The sequence below is a fragment of the Macrobrachium rosenbergii genome, chromosome 11 (assembly GCF_040412425.1).
Source record: "Macrobrachium rosenbergii isolate ZJJX-2024 chromosome 11, ASM4041242v1, whole genome shotgun sequence".
In the NCBI taxonomy this organism is placed as follows: Eukaryota; Metazoa; Arthropoda; class Malacostraca; order Decapoda; family Palaemonidae; genus Macrobrachium; species Macrobrachium rosenbergii.
The window spans coordinates 28,491,376-28,507,860 of NC_089751.1; the positions used below are offsets into that span (position 1 = coordinate 28,491,376).

General features: G+C 37.2%; 1 protein-coding gene across 21 annotated transcripts in view; it reads right to left on the reverse strand.

Annotated features, from left to right (window-relative positions):
- LOC136843271 (protein abrupt-like) overlaps positions 1-16,485 on the reverse strand; it is a 196,769-nt gene that overhangs the window by 122,769 nt on the left and 57,515 nt on the right. For 5 of the 21 annotated variants that reach the window (XM_067111434.1, XM_067111436.1, XM_067111435.1 and 2 more), the window contains exon 1: positions 14,300-14,452. The exons of 1 other annotated variant lie outside the window; for it this stretch is intronic. The gene's annotated coding sequence lies outside the window, so the exon portion shown is untranslated. 15 more of the 21 variants (XM_067111430.1, XM_067111429.1, XM_067111443.1 and 12 more) reach the window with 10 other exon arrangements.

Here is a 16,485-nt window from a genome sequence, read left to right on the forward strand (position 1 = left end):
TAATAAAGGCTGCCGATCCGTGTCTCACACACCGTGTGTAAAAGTTCATTAACACGCGCACAATTAGTGCAAAGAAGCAATAATGAGAGAGAGAGAGAGAGAGAGAGAGAGAGAGAGAGAGAGAGAGAGAGAGAGAGAGAGAGAGAGTCTACCCGCAACTAGCTTTGCATGAGCCAGAGACTAAAATCCGTCCCGGGAGTTGCAGGCAGAGAATGCTAGCGCAAGGGCACGTCGCCCGAAGCCAAGCATGGCAGCAGGAGCGCATGCAGGCAGGCAGGCAGGCAGGCTGTACGCATTGTCTCAGCAAGCATAACCCTCGCAAAGAAATTCCGCAGAGTTTATAGCAATCCCTGATGCTTCTCGCTGTTGGGGGATAAGAAATGGGGCTTTTTGCGGTCAAGGTGATCAGTCCTGCGGACATAGGCTACAAGGATAGTTTCATTTTCACTAAATCCAACTTTTGATATGCTTGACAGGAGAAGGCATTTTAGGTAAGGCCAAAAAGAGAGGAAATTTTATAAAGCACGGCAAGAGACAGCATTCCCCTAAAGAATGCATTTACGGTAAGCAAAGAGAAAGCATCTTAAATAAGGCCAACAAAAGGAAAAACATCCATGCAAAGATAGTTTCCTTCTCGCAAAGCCCAACAAGAGAATAAAACTTCTGATACACCAGACAAGAGAAACATTTTAGATAAGGCCAACAAGAGAGGAAATTTAGTTAAGCCCGACACGAGAAAGCATTTAAGATAGGCCCTAGAGAACGCGCTTTACATAAAGCAGACAAAAGGAAAACATCCAAATAAGTCCGAAAACAGACAACATTTTAGATAAGCCCAAGAGAAAGCATTTTTAATAAAGCCAAGGGAAAAAGCCATAGAGAAATCAATTTTGGCAAGCCCAAGCGAAGAGGAATTAGATAAGCTCAAGGGAAAGCATTTTAAATTCAAGGTTTTAGTTAAGCCCAAGAAAAAGCAATATAGATAAAAAGTTTCAGACAAGCCCAATATAAAGCATTATAAATGAAAGGTTTTAGATAAGCCCAAGATAAAGCATAATGGATGAAAAGTTTTGGATATGCCCAAGAGAAAGCATTATAGATGAAAGGTTTAGATAAGCCCAAGAGAAAGCATTACAGATGAAAGGTTTTGGATAAGCCCAAGAGAAAGCATTGTAGATGAAAGGTTCTAGATAAACCTAAGAGAAAGCATTACAGATGAAAGGTTTTAGATAAGCCCAAGAGAAAGCATTATAGATGAAAGGTTTTGGATAAGACCAAGAGAAAGCATTATAGATGAAAGGGTTTACATAAGCCCAAGAAAAATCATTATAGATGAAAGGTTTTGGATAAGCCCAAGAGAAAGCATTATAGATGAAAAGTTTTGGATAAGCCCAAGAGAGAGCATTACAGACGAACGATTTTGGATAGGCCCAAGATAAAGCATTATACATGAAAGGCTTTGGATAAGCCCAAGAGAGAGCATTATAGATGAAAGGTTTTAGATAAGCCCAAGAGAAAGCATTATAGATGAAAGGTTTTAGATAAGCCCAAGAGAAAGCATTACAGATGAAAGGTTTTGGATATGCCCAAGAGCAAGCATTATAGATGGAAGGTTTTGGATAAGCCCAAGAGAAAGAACTACAGTTGAAAGGTTTTAGATAAGCAAGAGAAAACATTATAGATGAAAGGTTTTGGATATGCCCAAGAGAAAGCATTATAGATGAAAGGTTTTGGATAAGCCCAAGAGAGAGCATTACAGATGAACGATTTTGGATAAGCCCGAAGGAGAGAATTATATATGAAAGATTTTGCATAAGCCCAAGAGAAAGTACATAGATGAAAGGTTTAGGATAAGCCCAAGAGAAAGCATTATAGATGACAGGTTTTGGATAAGCCCAAGAGAAAGCATTATAGATGAAAGGTTTTGGATAAGCAAAAGAGAAAGCATTATAAATGAAAGGTTTTCGATAAGGCCAATAGAAAGCATTATGGATGAACGGTTTTAGATAAGCCCAAGAGAAAGCATTATGGATAAAAGGTTTTAGATAAGCCTAACAGAAAGCATGATATATGAAAATTTTAGATAAGCCCATGAGAAAGCATTATTAATGAAAGGTTTGAGATAAGCCCAAGAGAAAGCATTATAGATAAAAGTTTTAGATAAGCCCAAGAGAAAGCATTATAGATGAAAGGTTTGAGATAAGCCCTTGAGAGAGCATTACAGGCTTGATGAAAGGCTTTGGATAAGCCCAAGAGAAAGCATTATAGTTGAGAGGTTTTACATAAGCCCAAGAGAAAGCATTATGGATAAAAGTGTTAGGGAAGTCCATAACGGATGATGGATTTTAGATAAGCCCAAGTGAAAACATAGATGAAAGGTTTTTGGATAAATCCAAGAGAAATCATTTTAGATGAAAGGTTTTAGATAAGCCCAAGAGAAAGCATTATGCATAAAAGGTTTCAGATAAGCCCAAGAGATAGGGTTATAGATGGAAGATTCTAGATAAGCCCAAAAGAGAACATTTTTTTATTAACCCGACAACAGAAAATATTTTATGAGAACATTAACTGACAACCAAACTAGAGACAACATCTTACGTAGTCAAACAAAAGAATACTGTATTCTGAAGAGTACGAAACGAGAAAAACATTGATTAAACGCAGCAATATATTTGATATATATAAAAAAAATCCATTCAATTTACTTGACAATTACGTAAATTTGTTAAAATTTAGCAATGACTAACAAAACTCTTGAAATAAGTAGCAATAAAAGCATTTAATGGTGCAAAATAACAAACAGCAAATTAAGCATTCACAGGTGCAAAATGAAAAGTAGCAAAATATGCATTCACAAGTGCAAAATGAAATGAAGCAATATCAGCATTAGCAAGTGCAAAATGAAAAGTAGCAAAATAAGCGTTCACAAGTGCAAAATGAAAAGTAGCAAAATAAGCGTTCACAAGTGCAAAATGAAAAGTAGCAGTATAAGCAATTACAAGGGCAAAGTGAAAAGTAGTAGTATAAGCATTAAAAAGCGTAAAATAATAAGTAGCAACATAAGCATACAATGGCGCCAGATGTTTTAAAGTCACCCTTCTGGCAAAAACGTAATTAAGTACTTGATAGCGCCTAATGGAGCCAAGACGCAACCGTTAATCAAGAAATGGCCTTAAGCAAACGGCATTCGCGTTATTCCATTTCAACGCAAAAATTAAGAACTTGTAGCTATTAAAGAAATGAAAGCCGAATATAAAAAAACTTTCACGTGAGAGCAAATTATTCAAGACCTCTATCTACCTGATGGCCGGAGTAAGGCCCGATAAGACTGCTTCTAAAAATACACCAGAATGGATGGTTAAAGCATACACGGGTCCCACGAAGGGAGATTCATCCCTAAAATAAACACGAAAGGATCGTTTAGGCATTTAAACCTAAGGGTCCATGAAATCAGTACCTACAGAAACGATCACAAACACCATCAGACGGTAGTGAAGGTAACTATTATGTTCTTATGGATGACACCTTCGAAAAGAATTGTGACACTGGCTTATTATTATTATTATTATTATTATTATTATTATTATTATTATTATTATTATTATATTTAGAAGATGAAACTTATTCATATGGAACAAGCCCACAGGGGCCACTGACTTTGAATTCAAGCTTCCAAAGAATATGGTGCTCATTAGGAAGTAGTAAGAGGAGGTACGGGGAAATACAAAAAGAAATCTCACTCATTACAAAAGAAAAAATAAATTAAATTAATAACGCTAAAAATGTATTAAAATATAAGAAGAATAGTATAGTGGTAGTAATGGACTGCATCTCTTGAACTTCTGAAGTTCCAACTGTAAGACATCCTCTGGGAGGCTGTTCCAAAGTCCAGCGGTGTGAGGAATAAAGGACCCCTGGAACTGAGAAGTTCGACGGCGTGGCACATTTATGGCATATTGATGCTGCTGTTCAGCGAATCTGGTTGCTCTCGGCAGGTTAGGGGGATCAGGGCCAATTGTGAATGCGAATAAAAAAAAATCATATCCCAAGAAGCACCATTAGGCTATATATGATTACAAAGAGAGGTAAAGACATTCTGGTAACCGTCATGATAACCAACCAACCTTCATATTTGCCTCGTCACCATCCAACAATGAAAGCATTAATGGTGCAGAAAACAATCACACGTACACAAGTACGCGCGCACGCGCTCACAGAAATCATTCATTGGAAGATTCATGAGGTCATGACTATTATATAACCGTTGCAAATAGATTGGGAGAAAAAAAGACATCTTTAAATAAAAAGGAAAAGAAATGACCAAAACTCACACGTCCATCTTCGTCCAAGTAAATAAAGCAAGGAAAAATAATACGCATGCAACTGCAAGTTACGCAAGCAGAATACAGGAATGACACAAAAGGGATATAGCCTGGATATAATTTAGCTTTTAAGTAGCGCAAAATTTAGTATATGTGAAATGTATACACACACACACACACGTTCTTGTACACCAATGAGTCTCAAGTGTCTGTCTCAGGTTGCTTTGAAGATCAACCAAGGACAGATGAAGTGGCGTTTTAGCGCAGTCATTTAGGGCACCAATTAATACACATCATGAATTGCAAGTCCTTGCCCCTGCATTTTACCACGGACTTTTAAAAATAACTGACGATCTTTCAAATCCGCTTTTTATGACACGACTCAATCCATTGGGAGGGTCACGTGGTGCATTCTGTAGTGTTCCTGTCTACCGAGCGAGGGGACCCGAATTCGAATCTCAAGTGAGGATGGACAAATGGTCACGCCCACTCACTTTGGTTTACGTGTGCAGTACGTCAGATTACAGAGTGCACATTCACATGCTAAAATCTATAATGTCATGGAAAAATAATGAAACCGTATCACATAACCCCAAAATCCCACAAGGCTAATATACCACACACATAATATTCTTAAAAAATGAACTTTCTCTAATTAAGAAAAATTGGAGTAGCAACACTACGACGGTAGAAAAAACAAACAAACAAGTGGGTTTAATTATAAAAAAAAAAAGAGGAAGAAAAGCACTAAACTGTTCGGGGAGGGGAGGGTCGTATGAGAGACAATGATTGTTCCATGTATATTTTGGACAAGCTGATCAACGAAAGAGAGAGAGAGAGAGAGAGAGAGAGAGAGAGAGAGAGAGAGAGAGAGAGAGAGAGAGAGAGAGAGAGAGAGAGAGTCCAATAATTAATTCATCTTCCTTTAATAAAATCATGTTCTCCATCACGTTATCTTATGACCAAAGATTCATGTACACTGGACAAGATGATCAACACGAGAGAGAGAGAGCTCTGCACCAAACAGTCGGACGCAGCAAAATTCGTCGGACCTCCTTCAGAGATGTACTCCACAGTTCACTGTACCTTGGAAAAGTCCTCAATGACTCTGATCACCCGACAAAATAAATTAACTTCAGCTTTGAGCTTCCTTCTTATGCACATGCACATACACACACATATTATATAGTATATATATATATATATATATATATATATATATATATATATATATATATATATATATATATATATATATATATATATATATATATACACTGTACCTGGTCAAGTCCTCAGGTAAAGGGATTAAACTGAGTCAGAATTACCCCTGGCTCTAAATTATACCCAAAATAAAATGAATCCTTTATTAAACGATCTTTGTGGCTTAATATTTTATTATAAACATATATATAATATATATACAGTATATATAATATACATATATGTTATATACATATGCGTGTTTGTGGCGCAGTTAGGAAAGTTCCGAGCTGAAGAACTTTCCTAACTGCACCGCAAACACACACACACACACACACAAACACATGTAAATAACATATATAACATATATTGTATATATATATATAATAAGCCACAAAGATCGTTTAATAACGGATTCATTTTATTTTGGGTATATATAATTCATACCCACGGGTAATTCTGACTCAACTCTAATCCCTTTACCCGAGAAAAGACAGGACAAGGAACACCCCCTTTTTCTCCGCATGGGCCTTTTGACAGCTCGAAGAAAACTGCAGTAATCCTTGCGTTTTCCTGTGATGGGTAAGCATGTCAAAAAAAAAAAAAAAAAAAATCGAGGAAAACACTTCCCACCCGCAAGGCAAACACAAATTAAAGCCGAATCAGCACTGGAATCTTTGTAAACAACAAACATGAACAACGTTAGCAGCGAAATATGTGCATCCGTAAGAGAGGTTACGCCTGCACTATGTCAAGGTCGAGAGCAACTAATATCATAAAATTGTCGCTACACTAAATAATTAATTGAGTCACAAAATCCCCACAGTACAACACAACCCGCTACACTTTCATACAAATACCAAAGGTTACCCTGTGGAATTACAATTTTTTTCAAATCTCAATGACCAAACTTTAGATATCTAGGAGAAATCTATTTAAGGGAAAAAAATATACCTTTTCATTACATTAAAAATCACTTCATCATTTTCTTCTAAATGAAAATTCATTTACATCACAAGTACTGAAAGCTCTTATTATTGCGGTGCTAGCAGGCTGCATATTATTTGAACCAGTTTCTGATGCAACCTCTAAAATCAAATGATATCAATGAAAGTGAAGCTGCTATCAAAAGTGGCGTAACTGGGATGTTGAACTTGCAAAGGCAAATAATACTTGAATGAAGTGTCGGTTGAAACATGACTGGTCAAACAAAGCATTTGCCAGCAACATTCACTCGAATGGAAAATCCAAACTAGAATACTGTTTAAAAAAAAATAATTTCGGATACAATAATGAACAAAGCACGTGCTAAATGACTGGTAATGAAACTGTCACTTCAATGTTTGAAGTCGTTAAAAAAGGCGGTCGATGATAAACGCCCCCGCACAACAAAAAACTGGATAGGGTGGGTTTCCCACAACACTACGATGACACCAGGTACTGATATCCAAAGTTAACTCGAAAATGCTTGAACTAAGGTAAATTAAGCGATAAGTTCCAAGCCGACAATGGAGTTCCTGTGTACTGAGGTCTCTAAGTTATCGCAATGAAACAAACGGGTAACGATCTTGATGTAACAATAGTAGGAAAAAAAAAACTATGGGGAGAAAATTTTAATATCTCATGTTCAGTCAATTCTCTGCACTACTACACTGACTATGTACGAGTAAATCTCAGACTTGCCAGCAATGACACGACAAAAATCATAAGCTTTTCAATGTCTACGATGCATACCATGTAATGTATAACGCTCTAAATACCAAGATTTTCTGGTACAATGAAATAATCAAGATCTCCCAAAACAACAGGCCATGTTTATAGGGGTGGTAAGTTTTCGATTATATTTAAGCAAGGCTACGCCGAATCTTTGGATACATTGCCGAAATGAAAAATGAAGTTTCTATCAAGGATAACTACATTTAAGTTTTTGAAACAATGTAATGAACTTTAAAACCTATATAACCGCAATGGAATTCGGGAAGTATAGTTATTTTTAATCAGAATGGCAACATTCGACCACAGTCCAAAAATCATCTTCAGTTTTGAACTAATTCTAGTCTAAATATTTACTGGGCCTTTAAAAGTCTTCACCAAAAGTTCCTCAAAATTCCTCACCCCCTTACCCCGCCTGAAAAATTATTAAAATCGTGAATCACGAAATATTACAAACTACACATGTACTGTACACTTCACCCCAATCTTTCATTAAGGCTTGATTATTACCTAACGTTCCTATAAATCAAGAATTGTTATTAATTGTACGAAAACATATGTAGTATTTCGGTATAAGAATACGACAAAATTAAATTATAATATATACTGTTTTAAAGTCTCACACTTTTATTTCGTTTTAGAAAATACGTTCAGAAATATTCAACAAAGGTTTAAACCTAGGACAAGGATAGGATAAAAAAAAATTGCTAAAAGTAAAATAAAAATCTGATTATAACAGAGAGCAACAGAATCAATATGAAACCATACCAGAGCCCTAGATCGCCCTAATCACGAGTGAATTATCTTTTCGACAGCTGGGTCAATAGTATCTCGCTGAAACACACTTGTAGACGAAAGGGACAACCTAACAACATGCAGATGGACACCATCTAGGTTCATTTTTGAAGGTTAAAGCAATACAGATAACACTAAAAGATCTGACAATACAATCAAGAGTACTCAATGACCTTGGTTACAGCAACGCTAGCTTACATAATCGATCATTCGAAACGACACCAACAACACACCCTTTTTGGGCAGTGACACACAAACCGCGTTCCTCTTATCAACTAAATTAAAACCTAAATGTCACAAACTTCAAGCTGGCTTACAAGAGACAACAGCCACTCTTATTTATTCATCAAGCCCAGTGTGGCCACCATGGCAGCATTCTTCACAGAATAGAAGGGCCACGTTACTCAGAAACACTAAAACCAAATTGCTTGAGACAATTCGTTACAATTTCCAAAAAGTGCAACTCCCAGAGCTAACATAATATACATCTGGCGTTATCAGGACAGATAATAATTCTGCAGAGCGAGTCTGGTCCCCTTTTCAGATCGTCTGACGCAGTAAAGGTCAATATTAAACATTCATCTATGACCGTCGCGACTACGTCCAAAAGTTACATTCCTAGTGTGATCCTACCGGCTAACGATAATCGGCAACTATACAAAAATAAATCATAACCCATGAGCCGACATATCAACATCATCCCGATGATAAATATAAAATATCCCAGGGGCTGACAATTACTAACATCACAAGGATTAACGATTACTAACATCACAAGGACTAACGGTTACTAACATCAGAGAAAAATCAAAGCACCCGTGGGAAGACTAATCAACATTCGGGTTAAAAAATAAAGTCCCAAAGGGCTAACAATCAACATCCGAGTAACAATTAAATTTCAAAGGCTAAAAATCATCAAAATCTGAGTCACGGACAAAGTTCAAAAGGCTACAAATCATAAAATCCGATAAAAGTTTAAAAGGTTAAAATTCATCAAAATCCGAGTATTGATAAAAGTTCAAAAAGCTAAAATAATCAAAATCCGAGTAAAGGAAAAAGTTCAAAAGGTCAAGGCTCATCACAATCCTAGTAATGAACAAAGGTTCAAAAAGCTAAAAATCATCAAAATCCGAGTAAAAAAAAGTTCAAAAGGTTAAGAATCATATCAAAACCCGAGTAAAGAAAAAAGTTCAAATGATTAAGAATTATTAAAATCCGGGCCATAATAAAAGTTCAAAAGGCTAAAAATAATAAAAACACAAGTAAAAAATAGTTCAAAAGGCTAATAACGATCAACATCCGAGTAAAAGTAGTAAAAGCCCCAAATGGTCAACACTGTAGGTAAAGAAACTAGTTCAATATATTAAAATTCCCTTCAGAGATATGGCAGCTAAACTCGTTACACGGGGCAAATTTACTGCGTATCATCACCAACAGTAGATAAAGAAGCTGATGAAATTAAAAAATTTAACTCAAAGAAAAACATTTATAACGCGAGAAATTAACAACAGAAGTGCTACAGTCAACAACAACGGCATTAAACTCCAAAGAGGAAGAAAGAAATTTTCCTAATTTTCAGCTGTCATTGCCGCAATCATCTTTTCCTTCTTTACAAAAGCATTATGCATCCCCTTCATAAGCACAGTTGCATAAATTCATTTGACTAGTGGAATATTTCATTTTGAAGTAAAAAAAAAAAAAAGCAACACAACACAAATATCAGTGTTAAACGTAACAGTTCTGATTATGATAAAAAAAAAAAAAAATTCATGCAACAGCCCAAATACACAACCGTCGTCGATAAGGCATAGCGTGACAAGAGTCCCTGTGCTGGAGACTGACCAGAAACATGCCAAATGGCTGATTAATTATAAATAAGAAGAGGCCCTTCACCATCATATCTCCAACTACGGAGAGTCACAAATCTTATATTTTGCACCCAGTATCAATTATGGTGGGGGAATTTGAGAGAGTTTCTACCACTCAATGTCTTCCTAGTCAACCCATAGGAGAGAACAATCTTGAATTGGCAAGACCAATTTGCTACTTCGGACTAAAAGAGTTTGGATGGGGAAGGCGGAAGACATCAAATGAAGTTTACGTCAAGATGGAGTCCATCCTCACTAATACGCCCTTTCCGTAACTTAATCAAGACGGGAATTCACTAAACACCTCAAAGTAAATTCATCAATTTTGAAAGAAAAATAAGAAAAATGAAAAAATATATAAGTAAACACGTACATACTACAAGGTCAACAGTCTTCAAGTTGAAAAAGAAACATAAAAACTATGGATTACTGACTCACAGAAAAAAAAAATCTTAAATCAAATTAGCCTATCACGTAATGTACTCGTAACACCATTGGTAAAGGTAACTACTCAACTATGTATCAGTTTACATCTTGAAAAATACTGAAGTTGAAATATGCACAACACCGCTACGTAATAATCTGGGAACATGCGATAAAATGTCGAAGAGAATCCTAATACTCATGTACGAAAAAATGTCCATGTTATGAATGGGAAAATAAAAGAAAATTGCTTATGCGATAATTTGGAAACGTGAGAAAAAGAGCCGTATGATAATATGGGGATACATAAAACAATGCCCAAGTGATCATTGGGCACGAAACTGTTATTTGATAATTCGGAAATATGCGAAAAGATGGCCATGTAATCTTCTGGAAACTTGAGAAAAACTGCCTAATAATAACTTGGAAATAAACGAAAAATTCCTAAAGTGATTCATTTCGAAATACAGCACCGTCCACTACAAATGACCTGTGTTTAAAATATGGGAATCACTGTCTATCTTTTTGATAATGTTAAATGAAAACCCTTAATATATCCTGGATATGAAGGAAAAATCCCAATGTAATAAATTGGAAATCAAGTAAAAAATCCTGGTGTTTGCGGCTATATTTGCAATAAAAGACATCCCTTACGTAATAATCCTGGAAATGCCCAACATACTGAATATCTAGAAACTGTAGCGGTGTTCACAAAGATTTGTATTTATGTCTGTTCCCTAACCTAAAATCCTACCAAAAATAAAAAGGGACACCTTAACCCAAGGAGTGAATATCCAGTCTACAGCCTCACATGCATCTTGCAGATAAATTCCAATGAGATGGTGTGCTATGATAAATTTACTATTTGGTTACTTCCTCCATTGCTGAGTCACGGGGATAAAACTCTTCGGCGTTTTAAATTTTAACCGAAAAAAAACCTGTAAGTGATCTAAAACATACTTGGAATAATCATCGTCGTTATCGTGTTTGGAGGCCTTTCTTCCAACCCTCATTCGGTTACTGAGTGGGTCTTGTTTAACTGTCAGTTAGTTCTTAGTTCACTTGAATAACTTATTTGTCACAACATTTTCAAAGATATGAGTCTTCAATTTCCTCTTGAATGTCCTTTAAGTTTTCACTTCAATGGGAAACTTATTGGATTGTGAGCTAAAGATAAATATATTTTTCCATTAATCTGCCATACACAATACATGAGAAAATAGATTCAATTTGCAAACATTACCACTGACACATATAAACTATAAAAAAACTCTCACCTTAATATATGACCATTTCCACGCGACGCAAAAATAAAAAAAAACTTACACAACAACCGTCACCCTATATCACTTCTAAATTGGCTATGACGAACATTTTACTAAATAAACAAAACAGTAAATGTCAGAATCTCCGGCAGAAAATCAATGAATGTTTGAGGCAGAGAAGTTGAACATGAAAAAATAAGACAACTACCGGTATTCCACTCACAAAACTCTGACATACAAGAGAACGCTAAAAATTTCAAAGTGAGATGAAACAACACTTGTAACAACACTAATGAGGATCATTTTAAATACAATAAAACATTAAAGCAAATCTTCCTTTATGATAACAGGGTTCAAAGGACACAAATGAAAAGCGGGTGCCCCAAATGAAACACTCGTCGCAGTGATAAGCCGAAAGTTCTCCATGGATTAAAAAATAACCGACCAAAATCTTTGCAACTGCGAAACTCGTGGAGTCATTATACTTTAGTCCTGCCTTTTTTCCCTAAAACTTAAAATTACTGCAATCACACAAGTTTACAAATTGTTAACACTACACAATCAGCTACGCATTTCACTATACGAGCAATTGAAACAAATGTTAAACATAACCAAATGCCAACACTGCATAAACCAATTTGGGTTCAAAGAAAATGGGAGAGCTATTTCTACTAAGAAAATTGGATAACCGTCACATTGAAAAAAAATTTGTTTAGCACTGCAACTACCAGTATAATTCCACCACCAATAAAAACGACTTTGAATCAGTATCGTGAATTCGGTTCTGCCAATCTGCGAGTGTTTCATAAAATTAAAGTTTTCTCGTGAAAATTCTGTTCTAATCATAAACAGAAAATAGGTAGCATATTCTATATATACATTACAAAAATTTTTTTCTCTGATGTCAACACTATCACTTGACGTCTCTACACTACCATTTGTTCTGTAACGATAACTGAACTTCTGTATTAGTTTAGTACACAAGCAACGCGTGATATCACGAAGGGCAAACCTTGTCACTTCACCGAGGGCACACAATACGTAACCAACTGATTATACTATAATTTATCGTCCGAGACGTCCATATAATAACGTGGTTGGCATTAAAGTGTTCCCAGTGCTTTCAATTAAAACCAGGAAAATGAAAATCAACACCCACCAGTACCTACGCAAATCGTTCGCCGCAGCCATCAAACACAGCCCTTTCGTTGACAGGTTAAGTGCCATAAATTCGGCTATACATAATTATGGGCCCTAAAAGCAGAGACGTGCTCACAAGGAAGAGGAGCATAAATCACGCCAGTTCCGCAAACGGCAGCACATCTACGAAAAAAGGCTCCGCTAATTAATTTGCAACCGGCTAACTTTGCCGCATGGCGACATGCAAAGAAAAAATCCAAGGCCTTCGCGAAAGAAGGTCCCTAACTTCATTCGGGCTGTGATCGATCACGCTGAGCGTAACTTACACTTCACTGTAATTCTCTTATTTCACCATACACTTAATGGTGTACGTGATGGTGAAAGTACCCACACTCCCCTCCCCCATTCCCCCATAAGACGTGCGTACATGCATGAGGTCGACGCATACTGGGAGACCGACCAGACAGGCTAGCCAACCCCCACCCACAAGCCACAGGCCCCCTAGCCCATCCCCCACCCTTTCCGCCAGTCATGTGGATGAACGTATGGATTCCGGTATTAGAAACGCCCTGGTATGCCTAATCCATATATATTAAAGATTTATTTCTTCGCTTCCTGGTGGGGCACAAAAACACTTCCTGTACAACAAGAATATCGTTCGCGATCAGGCCTACTTTATATCCCCTTGGCAAAGTTCTTAGACCTGGGTTGAATTCGTCGAAACTTGTCAGCTGCCGTAAAATGTCCTTCGAATTCTGACAGATCGTTCACACGGCTGAATTGTTTTGGCCTCATCCACATAATGACTGCCCAGCCAGCTTCCTCACAAAATTAATCGTCGGCTTTGACTCGAAAATTTTACTGACCGGCATTTTTGACACCCAGTCAGTCACCAAAATTTGCCTACGGCAGGGGTCACCCGTACAGTGCATCACCATTACAATCCTTTTGCACAGCAATAATTTGGGCTAATGCCATTATCGATCGTCAAAGAACTTATCGACTGAAGAACCTGACGAAGGCCGACTCCTCTCACCAAGATCGAACTCTTGCATACTTTCACTAATTCTTTCTTACATTTACACAAATCTTCCTTCATTATTTTCCTTGCTTTTCTGTTTCTTATCTAAAAATAGGCACTTTGTGACATACAGTGCCAGACACCATAGATACAACTTTTTATGCACCTGAATGGTCACAGCAAATGGGGGGCACTTTCGCCAAGTGTTAGAATGCCGGTGGACGAATTTCCCAAAGAGATTTGGAAGCACTCGCTCGGATTTCGTTTCATTTACAATATAATAGGAATATGGTGTCAGCATCCTAAGAGTGGGGGAGGAGGGAAGGTCGCCATCCACTACCACCACCACCACCACCATCGCCGCGTCAGCCAACCACTCACCCAATCCTAACCTCATATTCATCCACTTTTTGAGCACTTTCTTAAATTTCCTTTCGACCGAGACACATTTCAGAAGACGACCCATACCCTAATTGAGGCGTCTGCATAAGTGGGATGGGCATAAGTTGCCGTACGCGAGCTATATGGGAAAATATACGCCAAACTTACCTCATATGTAGTGACAGGACGCGGGACGTGAGGTGCGCGAGCCCTCTGGTGGCAGCCGGGCTAAGCTGATGTCCCGGCCGGGTGCGGCGGCCATGGCTTCCACCTCACCCACTCGGTGGTGCCGCCGCTGGTGCTTCTCCTCCGTTGCTCCCTTCCACCTTCCGTTTTGCTTTTGCCATGTTCCCCTTCGGTCAGACTGACTGCACCATCAAGTTATTAATCACATAGGTTATTTTCATTACTAAGGCAATTAACCGGTTTAAGAAAATAAGTTACTTTTTCACCTCTACGAAGGACAGTCATTATTACTTAATACCCATCGAGAATAAATTATTACATAAATAACAGTCCTTCACACTCAGAACACATTAAGTAGGAAATTAAAATGGTATGTTCCATACAGCCATTACTAATACACTACATACCGCACTGCGGAAATAGAACTTAACGACAGGTATATTTTTTTTTGGCTGTTCAATGATGCACCATGATCAAACAAGTACTGTATGAGAAAGTGGCCTTATTTGATAAAGGAGGTTAAGGTTAAGCCTAGTGATAAGTGCAGGTCACGTGACCTATTTTGAAAATATCACAGTGTTCTGGAAGTTGCTTGATTTCCAACTGGCAATGCAGGAGTGAAGTTCTCACACACACGAGTATATACAGTATATATTGTATATATATATATATATATATATATATATATATATATATATATATATATATATATATATATATATATATATATATATATATATATAAGTGTATATATAATTATATATATATATATATATATATATATATATATATATATATATATATAGAGAGAGAGAGAGAGAGAGAGAGAGAGAGAGAGAGAGAGAGAGAATGGTTAGTTGATTTCTAATTGTCATGAATTACTCAGTCAGCTTTGTATTATATACATATTTAATTTATAGGTATTTTCCCCACTTAATCTGACCACTGCTTCGTATACTAGCTTTCTCTTGAGAAAGTCAGCATGAGTACTGAAAAAGATCGGATGGAAGGTGAAATTGCACGACGTACTTTCTAGCAAAAGCAATCCACGACCTGCATCTTGCGTAGTTACGTAACGTTGTAGCTCAGATCTGTAAACAAGTCATATATGGTTGATGGAAAACTTGTTTAGTCATATTGTAAAAAAAATCTTTATTAACAGTCTTCGATGAGTAACTTTTTTGTAAAAAGTTCAAGATTTTTTCTTTTTTATTTTCAGCAGTTAGATGTATATCTATCCAAATGTTGGCTAAGCAAATATATCGCTTGCGTGCTTTCTTTTATGAGCGAGATCTGCATTTCAAGCCCAGCTATCTTTTACTTCTCATCTTCATACATTTCCTTAAATTGACCGGCACGTCTTACGAGGGATGGGAGGCTTGTACTTGTATCAGGTGTAGTAACACCAACGGTGACGAGAAGCTCTTCAACACAAGACTTGAGTTGAGTGGGTGAGGGTCAAATGAAAATCTAAGCACGTCAAACAGCTGTTTGTCCGGTATTGATCTAAAGAAAGTCGTATGATTAAACTTAGCGCTGTACGAGAATTTGAAGCTTCGCACAGCATATTCCGATTTGGTGCAAGAGGGGGTGGGGGGACGGCAGGAGGGTAGGAGATCTCGGTGGACGGGGAGGGAGACTCCCTCCAGCCAGACAGACCCCCGGGGCATCAATTTCGTGACGTCATCGTTACGTCACCATCGTCTAAGATTCCCACGACTGATGGCAACTACTATTGTTGTTTTGCTAAAAAAAAAATGTTGGAATTCATCAGGACGGCGAAATTCTTTCTATGGTTTATATGGTGGATTCTAGTCTTATAACTTGAAATTTTCAACTTAAAGAACTCTTTCAAAGTGCACAGGTGACGCTGATGATGCTCGGTCGATGGTAAGCAATGTTCAATTAATACTTTATTTTTCGATGCTAGGATAAGAGGTGACGTGTGATTATAATACACACATACACGCAAGTACACACGCACGCACGTACACACACGCACATTTACGTTAACAAAAGAAGAGAAAAATAAAATCCAAATGCTAAACTTCTCTTATACACACACACACACACACACACACACACACACACACACACACACACACACACACACATATATATATATATATATATATGCATGCATACATACACACACACATATATATATG